The 13,325-nt window shown below is 45.3% G+C and overlaps 2 pseudogenes; both read left to right on the forward strand.

The window, feature by feature from the left end:
• Positions 1-11,038, forward strand: part of LOC137208742 (eukaryotic translation initiation factor 4E transporter-like) — a 51,337-nt pseudogene extending 40,299 nt beyond the window's left edge.
• Positions 11,039-11,560: 522 nt separating this feature from the next.
• LOC137210210 (eukaryotic translation initiation factor 4E transporter pseudogene) lies at positions 11,561-12,442 on the forward strand (annotated as a pseudogene).
• Positions 12,443-13,325: the final 883 nt, after the last annotated feature.

Raw genomic sequence — 13,325 nt, forward strand, 5'->3', positions numbered from 1 at the left:
GTTTTAGTCTCAATTAGGGTGGAAATTCACTGAAAACAGTAACAAAAAGGAATGAAATATTGGAGGGAAAAACTCCATCTTCCACAATACGAGTAGAACCAAGGGCTGGGTGGTTGAGGATGCAGGGGGTGGTGCAATTCTGCAGTTTTAAACTGCGGGGAAAGACTATGCCTCATTGAGAAGGTGACTCTTATAAGTTAAATTGTGTCCCCTCCCAAATTCATATTCATGTTGAAGTCCCAATCCTCAGTAACTCAGAATGTGGCCTTTTTAAAAGATACAGTCCTTACAGAGGTAATTAAGTTAAAATAAGTTCATTAGAATGGGCCTTAATCCAGTATGACTGGTGTCCTTCTACAAAGGGAAAATTGTGAGATAGACACACACAGGGAGAATGACACATGAAAATGAAGGCAGAGATTGGGGTGATGCATCTATAAGCCAAAGAACAACGAATATTGCCAGAAAAGCACCAGAAGAGTTAGGCATGGAACAAATCCTCCTTCACAGCCCTCAGAAGGAACCAACCCTGCCAACACTTTGATCTAGGACTAATCACCTCCAGAAGTGTGAGACAACAAAGTTCTGTTGTTTACATCACTCAGTTTGTGGTACTATTATACAGCCCTAGCAAATTGATACAGTGACATTGGATGAAATACTTAAAAGAGATGAGGAAGTTGGCTAGGCAGATTCTGGAGAAGATGTTCCAGGCAAAAGGAACAACTAAGGCAATGGCAGAAAGAACAGGTGGACAGCAAGGGAGGATGACTTCAGGGGTAAGTGGGGGGTGCAGAGCAGGAAGACCTCACAGTCCACTGGACACCTTTGGATTTCACATTGAGTGAAATGGGGAGACACAGCAGGGTCCAGACCTAACAGTTTCACAGGTCCACTCTGCCCACTGGGTAGAGAAGAGCACAGGAGGGAGGGGGAAGCAAGGGGACCAGGTGGGAAGCTACTGCAATGATGCAGGTGAGAAATGATGGTGGCGCAGGGCAGGTGGTGATGGGGATCAGACTCTGGACCCATTGTTGATGGGAGAGGAGATAACAGGGTTTGCTGGTGAGCTGGGTGTGAGGTATGAGGAGACGGAGGACTGCGAGGCTTCAGGTCCAATCAATTTCAGGATGGAGTTGTTGTTCACTGGGCAGGAAAGATGAAATCTAAGGTGTGCAGTCCTTGAAAGGCAGTGACCTGGTGATTGGAGAGAGGACAGGTGAGTTGATGGACAGGCCACAAGGGACTGAGTTCTCTAACTCAGCATTGCAGGGGTGATGATCTGAGAAGACAGCAAGCTGGCAAACCATTGACATTCTTCACCCTTGGCCCCCTTAGCTCTGACAGCCCAAGGGAAAGAGGCATGAAGGAGGGTGTGGGAGGGACATCTGGGCCATAGCTCATAGAGACTTAATGAGATTTGCCAAGAACACACCCACCTGCTGACCCTGAAAACTGAGGAAGATCGGTCCCCCAGGGCAAAGGAAATGATGAATTTGCTCTGAAGGTGTTTGAGATGGTGAACCCAAACAGAATGTAAGGACTACCCAGCTCACTGCCCCACCCAGCCCCACACCAAATGGCCATCCCACTGAGATGAGGCATGACCAGCAAGGAGAAACACAAGACCCACACACAGGAAGTGCCTCCTGCTAACAAAAGGAAATGCACACTTGAGCAAAAGATGGAAGAACTTGCCTCCTAAGAGGAATTACCCAAGATCCAGGATCAGGATGACTCAGTACAAAACAAAACAAAAACTCAAAGAAGAGAGTGAGATTCAAAGAAGAATTATCTGTGGAAGTTATAAAATGAGAGAAGAAAAATGAGCTGGTCTACCTCTTAGGAGAGAAATGAAACAAATGAAAACATTGCAGAGATGAATGTCGCATAAAAACCAACCACAAAGACGATATATCATAACTGGAGATTCTATCAGGGAAATAGAAATCGGCTTCAGGAAATCACTCAAGTCAAAGTGGAAGAAAACAAAGTTGTAATAACGAATGCAATGAGGACAAAGGACATGAGAGACAGAACAAGGAGATCTGGTATATTCATAATGTTGCTGAAGAATAGAATACACACACATGCACACATAGTTTCCAAAGAACCCCAATATGTTATACAACATCAGGCTACATTTCCAGGGCACTTGCTTTGTGGCAGGACCTGGGCTAGGAGTTCAGAATCCCAGTTGCCTTTGTGCCAGCTACAGGTAAAGAAAGCAGATGATTTGATGAAAATAAGAGAAACAGGATAAATGCTAAAAAAAATAGAAAATTTCCTCTGGAGTGTGGGCTATCATTTATTGAGTCACATGTCAGACACTGTGCATTATTGTATGTGTATGTGTGTATCATCAACAGGTTGGGAATGAGTTGTGTATGAGCAGCATATGATGGAGCCAGAATTCAAGAGCCAGGTGTGTCTGCTTCCCAGTTCATCCTCCTTCTCCTTGAGTGTGCTGCCTTCAGTCTCACATCAGCTGCAAGTCATCCATCATGTCTGTAAGGAAAGCACCAGGGATGGTAAATCCTAGGGGTCTTGTTATTAGGGCTTATTACAAGGGGTCTTGTCCTCCTGGGGCTGGGGAGGAGGACATGACTGATACCCGTGTGAAGAGCACAGGTGTGTAAATAATTTCCATACCAAGGCAGGTGGGGCTTGGAAGAACAGTAAGCAAACTCATCAAGCAAAATTACAATCCAGGGTCAAGTCTCTTTGCAAGATAAACAGTGGAGTATCCATCAAACCGCAGCTGGGGCCCAGGGTGAGCTAAGAATTCAGGATCACAGGATAGTGGGAGAGACCAGCCGTTAGAGGGGACACGTGCCAGAGGAAACAGGGTAACAGGTCTACTGAAGAAAGAACATTTGAAGACCATTCTGTGCTGAGCAGAGGAGAAATGCAGGCTGCCTGCCTCTGCTTTTAAGATGGCCTGATGGGGTTCGCTACCTTGCTTGTTTAGCCACAAGCACAGAATATACGGTGTAAGAATGATTGCGCTGGAGCTGTGAGTGGACGTGGAACTGTAGCACATAATAGTTCTTTGAGTCCAGGGCTGGTTCCCTTAGTGTTCATCCCAAACTTTCACTTGCTTTTTGGAAGTATTAAGATGCTTCTGATTCCTTATGCCTCCTTTGCCTGGTACCCAGGTTCCTCACTTGGGGTCAGTATCCCAGAATTCCACTCATTAAAAGAGGGAGCTGAGGAGAAAACCTCGAGGATCGCCTTCAGAGTAGACTCAGGGAAAGAGACAGATACCGAGTGGACAGATGGAGAGGTGTGGGCTAGATGAGTCGGGGGCACAGAAGCCAGAGAAGAGGGTTGGAAGGAGGAATCAAGTTCTAGGAGGCTAAGGGCCAAAGTGAGGGTTTGGTGGTGAGAATCGGAACTGAAAAGGCAGTTTAGGCTGCATGGTGGGCTAAGAAGCCAATTTGCAAGAGCTTCAGAAGTAGTGGAGGAGGAATAAGAACATCTTTCCAGGCAGCCCAAGCCCCAGCATTCATTCCTGCATCAACCCTACACCACCAACCCACCCCCACCTGTGTGTCTCAGACTACCTGCTCCAGCGGGATAAACCCTTCCCATTGCTTTACTTGCATAACCTTCTTTGCACCTGTGTGTTGACCTTTCATTCTGGAACACCTTCCTCCCCTCTCACCACAAAACCCTGTTTTGGAATCCAGATTCTTAGTATTGGAAGAGACCTTAGAAATCACTCAGTGGTCAACTCTTTCATGCAAAATTTAAAGAAACTGAGACCAAGAGAAGAACATGACATGTAGAAGGTCACACAGCAAGAGAATGGCAGGGTATGTCAGTCATCTATCCCATAATACTGCTGCATGATAAACCAGCCCAAACTTGGTAGCTTCAAACAAAAACCATTTTCACTCATGTCTGTGGCTCGGCAGCTATGGCTCTGCCGACCTTGGTTGGGCTGGGCTAGGCTTGGCTCCAGACCATGGGTTTGGCTCAAGTTCACTCCATGAGTCTCTCATTCGTCTGCTACCAGCAGGCCAGACAGGGCATCCTCTTTTCATGAGGTCAGAAGAAGCACAGAGGGCAAGCTCAGCCACACACGTTGAAAACCTTTGCCTGCATCACATCTGCTAACATCCCACTGACCAAAGCAAGGCACATGGCCAAGCCCAAAGCCAAGCGGCTGTTCCCAATGTTATACACAATGTTAAGACACAAAGAACTTATAGGCAACCATATGAACGTGCTCACTACCCAGAGAGGCAATCCACAAAAGAAGATTGAAATGGCCCATAAGCAGAGGAAAAGATGTTTTTCAACTGATCAAAGAAATGCATGTGCAAAGAGAGGTTTGTTTTCCATTCACCAGATAGGTAAAGATTAAGAAAATTGACAAACCCACTTAGCTCATTGGAAAATGGACACCCTCATGCCCCAATGAAAGCAGTGCTAATTGATTTAACCCTTTTGGAAAGGCAGTTTGGCAATATGCGTCAAAATGTAAAATGAGCTAGTCTTTTTTCCTGATCATCTCACTTCCAAGGAGTCTATTGATGGAAGCAATCACGTAAACTCACAAAAAAGAGGTGTGCTGCAGTGGTTCATTGGGGTGTAGTTTATTTCATAAGATCAAATAGCCATAAGGAAGGAATTGATTTGTTAAATTAGTGCAAATCTATAAAATGGAATATAATGCAATGATATAAAATGATGTAATTCTGCAACTATTAAAGTGGAAAGACATTCACAATACCTTGTAGAGGAAAAACAAAAAGTGGGCACAGACCCAGAAGCCCATTTATTGGTATCAAGAAATATAAACAGGATAGTGACCAAAATGTTAGCAATGGTTCTACTTCAGTAGTACAATTTGGGGAAATGTCTACTTCTTTGTATTTTTCCCTAATATTTGAAATGTTTATGATGACACACACCATTTTATAAAACACAAAACTTTAAAAGAAATGAATTCAGTTTAAGCATTTTTGCTCTGAAAAAGACATGAAGAACAGTTATGGTAATAAATCGCACTAAATTTTGAACAGAAAAAAAATCTTTATAATAATTTTCTTTTTTAGTTGGTTTTCTGGTAAGTTAACTGGAAAAATTTTTTTAATGTAACTTAATTAGCCCTGCTTTGGGATTCAATAGAAGTATTAATTTTACCATGTGCTTTGAAAGTGCTTTCTTTAGTGCTCTTTACTTTGGAGGGAGGAAGGCGCTGTCTACCAATTACTTATAGGTCAGAAGCTGTCACATGACAGCTGTTTCTGACTGTTTCTGCCTGGGGACCATATTCTAAGCACAGTCACGGAAATGCAAGAACACATATTCAGAATCACAACTCCAAATGTATGCTGACTCCAGTCTGAGCTAACATTTATCAGATATTTACGATGTTCTAAGGACGTGACATCCTTGGTTTCATTCACTTTTCATGCCTACTCTTTGATGGAGGTATATTGATTTATGAGGAAACTGAGAATTGCACCATTTAAGGGACTTAACTAGGATCCTGAGGTTCGTAAGTGACTAAGTTCTAGCAGGAGTCACACCTCACCCCAAAATTCCAGTAAACGATGGAAGGTACCAAGAAATAAATCTAGGAAACTATGTGCAAGACCTTTAAGGAGAAGATTATGGAACTTTATTGAAGGACATAAAGGAAAACCTGAATAAAGCGAGAGATATAACATGCTTATAGATGGGAGGACCAATAGTCTAAAGATGTCAATTACCCTCCAAGCAAATCTATGAATGCAGTGTAATTACAATTATTAAAATTCCAAAAGAGCTTCAGGTAACACTGAGTGGCTGATTCAAAAGCTCATATGGGAAATAATTTTGAATAACAAGGACAACTCACCCTCCCCAACACCAAGGTTTATGATAAATCTCTCGTTTTTCAGACAGTGTGGTGTTGGTTTAGTTCAAGGTAAAGAGGCCAGTGGAGGGACGAGAAACAGATGGGATGTGTGCAGGGACTCCATATACAATAGAAAGAGCATTGCAAATAAGAGAGGAAAGATAGATGGCACAATAAGTCATGCTAGGAAAGTGACTATATGTAGGAGGAACTCCTTATGTCTTATAGGAAAGGTAACTGTGCAAAGTAAAACTTTACTATGAGAACTATGAAAAATAAAACTTAAACAATAAGAAAAAATAATTCTCTTTAATGACCTTAAAAGGGAAAGAATTTCTTAAACAAAACATGCAAACGTCCAAACTGTAATGGAAGAGATTGATAGAATTGAATACAATAAACAATAAAATTAAAAACTTGTCTATGATAGAAGAATTAGTCAAAGTTGAAAAAGAAAAAAAAATCACAGCCTGGAAGAAGATATTTGCCATGCATATCACCAATTAAGAATTATCATCCAGAATACACAAAAATTTCTTACAAATAATAAGAACATGACAAACTATCCAACAGAAAAATGTATACAGAGAAAATAGAAATGCATGACCGATAATCAAAAGATATTGATTATCTAGTGACTTCCTCACTAGAAGTCAGAGCAATGCAAATTAAAATAATAGGGATATGTCACCTCACACTCTCATGCATGGCAGGTGACAGTGTACATTGTTGCATACACTGAGACTTGGCAATGTCCTCCAAAGTCAAAGACATTCCTACTCTAAGACTCAGCAATTCCACATCTACGAATAAACCACAGAGAAACTCAGGCACATGTGCACAAGGAGACAGGCAAGGGGGTTCCTGCACCATTGTGTGCAGTAGAGACAACATAACATTCTAAATATCCATCACTAGGAATATGGCTATATAAATTGTAGTGTAATCACAAAAGGGAATACTACAGAGCAGTTAACATTAATGAGTTCTGTTTGCAGATATCAACCTGAGTGAATCTCCTAGACATCTTGGTGAGTAGAAGATGTCTGTGGCAAGAAGACATGTGTGTGTCACTGTGGAATAATGACTGTGGAGGCTGGTTCAGCCCCAGCATCAACACTTCTAGCTGTGGGTCCTTGTGTAAGTTGTCTTAACCTCTTTGTTCCTTGGCATCCTTGTTGGGGATAACAATGCCAGGGTTGTGGTGAGTAGGGAACGTATTACTGCATGGAAACAACTTAGAATGGAGCTTGGTGCACAGTAAGCACTTGCCAAATATTAGCTATTTTGGAGATATACATATATGATATCTTAGAAATTGTGGTCCCCTCTGTGGATGGAGGGTAGGGAATAGGATTGCATTCAGAGTTCAACTGCACTTGAAATATTTTATTTCTTTAAAAAATAAGGATAGGGGCTTCCCTGGTGGTGCAGTGGTTGAGAGTCCACCTGCTGATGTAGGGGACACGGGTTCGTGCCCTGGTCCAGCAAGATCCCACATGCCGCGGAGCGGCTCGGCCCATGAGCCGTGGCCACTGAGCCTGTGCGTCCGGAGCTTGTGCTCCACAACGGGAGAGGCCACAACAGTGAGAGACCCGCATACCGTGAAAAAAAATAATAAAAAAATAAAAAGTAAGGCTAAACAGATAGCATGAGAAATTTCCTTTATGATGACGTAAGAGTTCGGTAATGGCCACATTGGCAATGTATGGATCTGTACTTCCCATAAAATGGCAGAGAACTTCACAAACAGCACACGTACACACAAATGAATACATATAAAAACTGGTGAAATCAGAATAAGGTCTGTATCTAGTTAATAGAATCGTGCCAATGTTTTTTGGTTTTGTTTTCATTTTTTGGTTTTGATGTTATACTATAGCAAAATAAGCTGTTATACTATAGCAAAATAAGCTAGGTAGAGGGTACCCAGGAAGTTCAGTGTGAAGAGTGCCTATTAGGAAGCACCCCGAGATCCACAGCTGTGGGAGGGAGGGAAGGAAGCAGGGCTGGTGGGGGAGTTGGAGTCTGATGCAGTCCGGAGGGTGGCCTCAGCTGACCACAGGGAGCACGAGAATGAAATGGCCCAGGGGAGTGGTCAGCCTGGGGCCTTAGTGTTGGTCCTCTGTCCTGCCCCCTCTAGTCCTGGGTGTGTATCTGGGAAGAGCGGGATTGCAGCGCTTCTCCAGGAGAGGGAGTTCCTGGAGAGCGGGCATAGGGGCTGAGGGGACACTGCCATGCACCACCCAGACACCCCCATCCCTGAAAGAACTTGCCATCCCACTTCCTAATACAGGCCCTTCATGCTGAACTTCCTCCCAGACCATTCCCAAGGCACCTGCTGGAGGAGGGACACCAAGGTGGAGGCCCAAGGGGTTCCTGGGGGTACATGAGGAGGCCAGATGAGGCCAAACCGCCCTCCAGGCAGGATCAGAGTCCTGTGGCCTTGCAGAGCCTGTGGTGAGAAACTCAGACGCTGCCCCATGAGGGCTGCCCAGGGCCCAAGAGCAGCCTGGGAGAGAGCAGGCGGGGTGGCCATTGGGCCGAGGTCACGGCAGCACTTCCCATGGCTCATCTCTTACTTTTAGCCCAGGTGCCTCTGTGACAAAATCAAATACCTGAAGCATTTTCACTGCCAACCCCCTGGTTCTGCACTGCAGAACTTTGTCAACAGGGGTGAATCTGGCTTTTTCCCTTCCTGTATCCCTAACTTCTTTCTCAGAAAGTGAGAAACCTGGTGCTCATTAACCTCCCATTTGAAATCAATCTTCCAATGCGGCCTTAGCTGCCCGACTTCACACTCCCCCCTGGTGTGAGCCCACCCCCCCCCTCACCCCACTGCTTCCCAGTGTGGACACTCCCTACTCACTGGTGTAATTTATTCCATGCCTGTGGTAAGCACTTAATAATTGTTCATTGGGTGAAAGAATGAATGAACGAATGAATGAATGTTAGTTATCTCCAACCCCTAGCATAGTGCCCATGGCAGTTTATAATATTTATATTATTAATAAATGAACAAATAGATATGAGAAGAACAGTAGAACCCAGGAACTCATAATTTAGCACAAATCAGGCATGAAGTTTATCCTTCATGCATCTGCAAACAATGTTCTGCTGAACCATTTGAAAGTGTCGGCAAGATTAGGAATGGCATGTCTGTCCTATTAATATTTATAAATTCATTGCCCAGAATTGACTTCAGTGATGATATAAGACCAGGAGACAAAGACTGGTGTGGGGTCCTAGCAGTATGAGAGGAAGGTCAGAAGTGGGCCTCTTGGCTCTGCTGCTCAGGAGGTGCTCTCACACTGCAGGTGGACATAGTAATAACAATAAGAGGGTAATGATAAATGATGGAGATTTGTGTGTGTGTGTGGACACAGCCACCCTAGGAGTTGAGTGCTATGGTCATCTCTATTTCTCAGAGGAGGAAACTGGGTTTGGGGGGTCTGGGGGACGAGAGTGAAGGCCACGCAGAGCAGCCCTCGGACCAGCACGAGGGGCAGAGAGGAACAGCGGCCGAGACACTGAAACTGTAGACCAAGGAGCCACGGACAGAAGTGTGGGTGAAACAGAAAATGGAGATACTTTCCTTGAGCTGAAGAAGCAACTGGCCTCCAAATCCCCCCATCACTATACAAAATATAAGGATTTCAGCTCTGGGATGCCTCACAGAAATCAGTGTCCTCTGTATTGATGTTTCCTTGAGAGGCGAACTCCCCACAGGAATGCTCTTTAGTGTGCTTGCCTAGGGAGGAGCTCTTGAATATTTAAGAACTCCCTCATTCCAAACAGAAGCCTCCGTGCCTCTCTGAGAAATACGACAGTGATGGTGTCTAGGACCCTGAGAAGTGGCATGCCTCCCTTTACCCAGCTTCAGGACGGAGCTCACCAGTGGAAAGTCTGAAGAAAGAGTTGGATACAGATCGGCCTTCCCTGGTGTGCAGGATCGTAGATCCTCGAGAGCATGTGAAAGAAAATGACTTAGATGTTGTTCTCAGCCCACAGAGACGAAGCTTTAGAGGACGCTGCCACGTGACCGCTGCTGTTAGCTCCTGGCACTCAGGAAGCCCATTGGATAAAGACAGTGATGTGCTCCGTCTGCTTGGCGGATGAAGGATTGGCAGTGGGAAGATAATCTCCCCTCGGACCTTTGAGAAGGATTGCCGTCTTAGCCATAAGGACCTGCAAGACTTGAGAGACAGAGACTGAGAGAGGGACTACAAAGACAAGCATTTCAGGAGGGAGTTTGTGGATAGTAAGCGTGTCTTTGAGCATAGAAGAGATGATTCCTACACAGAAGAAGAACCAGAATGGTTCTCAGCTGGACCCACAAGTCAGTCTGAAACCACTGAGCTGACTGGCTTTGATGATAAGATGCTGGAAGAAGTTCATAAGGGGAGAAAAAGAACAAGGCAACGGACAGCCTCTGTGAAGGAAGGCATAGTCGAGGGCAATGGAGGAGTGGCCAAAGAGGATGAGGTGGAAGTCGTCCTCTAACAGGAGCCTGCTGCTGATCAGGAAGCGCCAAGGGATGTCATCTTGCCCAAGCAGTCCCCAGGAGAATTTGACTTTAATGAGTCCTTCTTTAACCTTGATAAGGTGCCATGCTTGGCTTCGATGATAAAAGATGTTTTGGGAGAAGGGTCAGTCCCTGCCAGTTGGTTCCCTAACCCGAGCCGATCAGGAAGCCGATCCAGCAGTCTTGGGTCAACAATGCATGAAGAGCTGGAGAGATGTGCAGGTCTGGAACAGGCCATCCTCTCTCCCGGACAGAACACGGGGAATTATTTTGCTCCTATACCATTAGAAGACCATGCTGAAAATAAAGTAGATATTCTAGAAATGCTACAGAAAACCAAAGTGGATTTAAAACCCCTCCTTTCCTGCCTTTCTGCAAATAAAGAAAAGTTTATAGAGAGTTCACATTCAGGGGTTGTGCTTTCAGTGGAAGAGGTAGAAGCAGGGCTCAAGGGCTTGGAGGTGGACCAGCAGGTGAAGAATTCAATTCCCTTTATGGCAGAGCATTTAGAGGAGACCCTGAGCATTGTGAGGAGCAATTCACAGCTCAGAAAAGATGGAGATATGACTGCGTTCAACATGCTAGTGAGCACCATGAAGGCAAGTGGGACTCTGCCTTCTCAGCCCAAAGTCAGCCGAACCCTTGAAAGCCCCTGCTGAGATTCCAGGCCAACCTGTCCCTAAGAACATCTTGCAGGAACTTCTGGGTCCACCTGTTCAGAGACCTGCTTCTTCCAATCTTCTGAGTGGCCTTATGGGGAGCTTGGAGCCTAAGACATCTTTACTGGGCCAAAGAGTACCCTCTCCTCCCTTGTCACAGGTGTTTCAGTCAAGAGCAGGCTCAGCAGACTACCTTGGTCCCAGAATACCATCACCAATTTGTTTCACACCAGGACCACAGCAGCTTCTCGGAGATCCATTCTAAGGCATGCGCAAGCCCATGAGCCCTGTCACAGCCCAGATGAGCCAGCTAGAATTGCAACATGCAGCTTTGGAGGGGCTGGCCTGCCACATGACCTTGCAGTGCAGGCAACAAACTTCTACCAGCCTGGTTTTGGTAAACTGCAGGTGGACAGAACCAGAGATGGATTCAGAAGCAGGCAACCATGAGTGACCAAGTCTCCAGCACCTGTGCACCCAGGGAATTCCTCTTCTCCTGCCCCAGCCGCCTCCATCACAAGCATGCTTTCTCCTTCCTTCACTCCTACCTCAGTGATTCATAAGATATATGAGAGCAAAGAGAAAAGCAAGGAGGAGCCAGCATCTGGAAATCAGCTCTTGGTGACAGTAAAGAGGACACTCAGAAGCCCAGTGAAGAGAACCTCCTGTCATCCAGGTCTGTGCCCACCACTGATTGAGACTCTTCTCCCACTATAAATCCCAAACTGTCAACCCTACAGTGGTTTTCATCTTGCACCCCGCTATCCCAGACCAAACGTTACACCAAAGAACAAAATTATCGACCTAAAGCAACTGGGAGAAAAACACCCACTTTGGCGTCCCCAGTTCCAAAAACACCTTTTCTCCACCCTGACCACAAAGTCCCCCTTGTACCCCATGTCCACATTGTTCAACCTGCTCTCCAGCTTCACCCAGGGTTGGTCCAAATGATGCTGGCCCAGGGAGTACATCCACAGCATCTTCCAAGTTTTCTCCAACCTGGTGTGCTTCCTCCTGGGGTGGACCTGAATCATTTACAGGGAATATCTGGCCCAATCTTGGGTCAACCTTTTTACCCTTTACCTGCCACGAGTCACTCTCTCCTAAACCCTCATTCTGGGACACCTCTGCATCTGGCATTGATGCAACAGCAGCGACAGTGCTCAGTTCTTCATCCTCCAGGCTCTGGTTCCCAGGCAGCTGCTGTCAGCATTCGGACGACTCCTCAGAATGTGCCCAGATGGTTAGGCGTGCCCCATGTGCACTCCCAGCTAGAGCGCTGCCCCAGCCATAGGAGCAGCTCCCCCCATGGGCCTTGCCAAATGGTGTGGCTCAGATGTGCAAGAGCAGCCCCTGCCCTCCATGCCCGCCAAAGTCAACAATGTAGATGAATTGGAGTACTGACAGTGAACAGGGCAGCAGGCTTGCCTAAGCAGCTTCTCATGGCACCCTGGTTAGGACTCTGTTTCCTCATCTCATGTTGGTTTATGGGCTTTTACTTTGTAGCACTCTGTGCGAAGCTGTTTAATGGCACCCAGGCACCAGGTGTGGTCTACATTATGATGGAAGGAACTTAACCAATCCAGTGGAGCCTACATGGTCTGAATACAGGATGCAGTGTTGTCAGTCCCGGAAACAGTCTTTTTTTTTTTTTTTTGTAAGATATGTGAATGAAGTGTTGATGTCTTCACCAAGAGGTGGCACCTTAAGAATTCTGAGGAAATAAATGTATAGACCCTTATGTACAGACCTGTGTATAAACAACTTTTGTACATACATATAGGATAGCTTTTTTGAACTTATACAGCTGTATGTAAAAGTAGCTGATATTAGTTAAGCCTATGTCAACAGTTTGGATTTCTTTTTTGCCCTTGTACATCTGGAACTTTTTCTTTTGGTTGATTAAAGTTGCATATGCTAAGTGTGAAAAAAAAAAGAAAACTGGGTTTTGTAAACAGGGCGGATTCTAGTTTGCCCCTTCTTCATGTTGGTCAATCTTTTCTCAGATGTTGAAACTCTGGCTCCCATTATGCTTGGTATTTATTCCTATGATCAGAGAGATGGAATCGTTGGTCTACGGTCACTCAGATTCATGGTGAACAGTACGGCATGTGCATCTAGAATGTTGGTTTCATAAGTTCACTTTCAGGAAATGCTCCTGCAGGAATGATCATGGGCCTCAGGATACCATGTGTTTAAACTGAATGGAGGGGCTTCCCTGGTGGCACAGTGGTTAGAAATCTGTCTGCCAATGCAGGGGACATGGGTTTGAGCCCTAGTCTGGGAG

The sequence above is a fragment of the Pseudorca crassidens genome, chromosome 2, assembly GCF_039906515.1.
Source record: "Pseudorca crassidens isolate mPseCra1 chromosome 2, mPseCra1.hap1, whole genome shotgun sequence".
NCBI classification, from domain to species: domain Eukaryota; kingdom Metazoa; phylum Chordata; class Mammalia; order Artiodactyla; family Delphinidae; genus Pseudorca; species Pseudorca crassidens.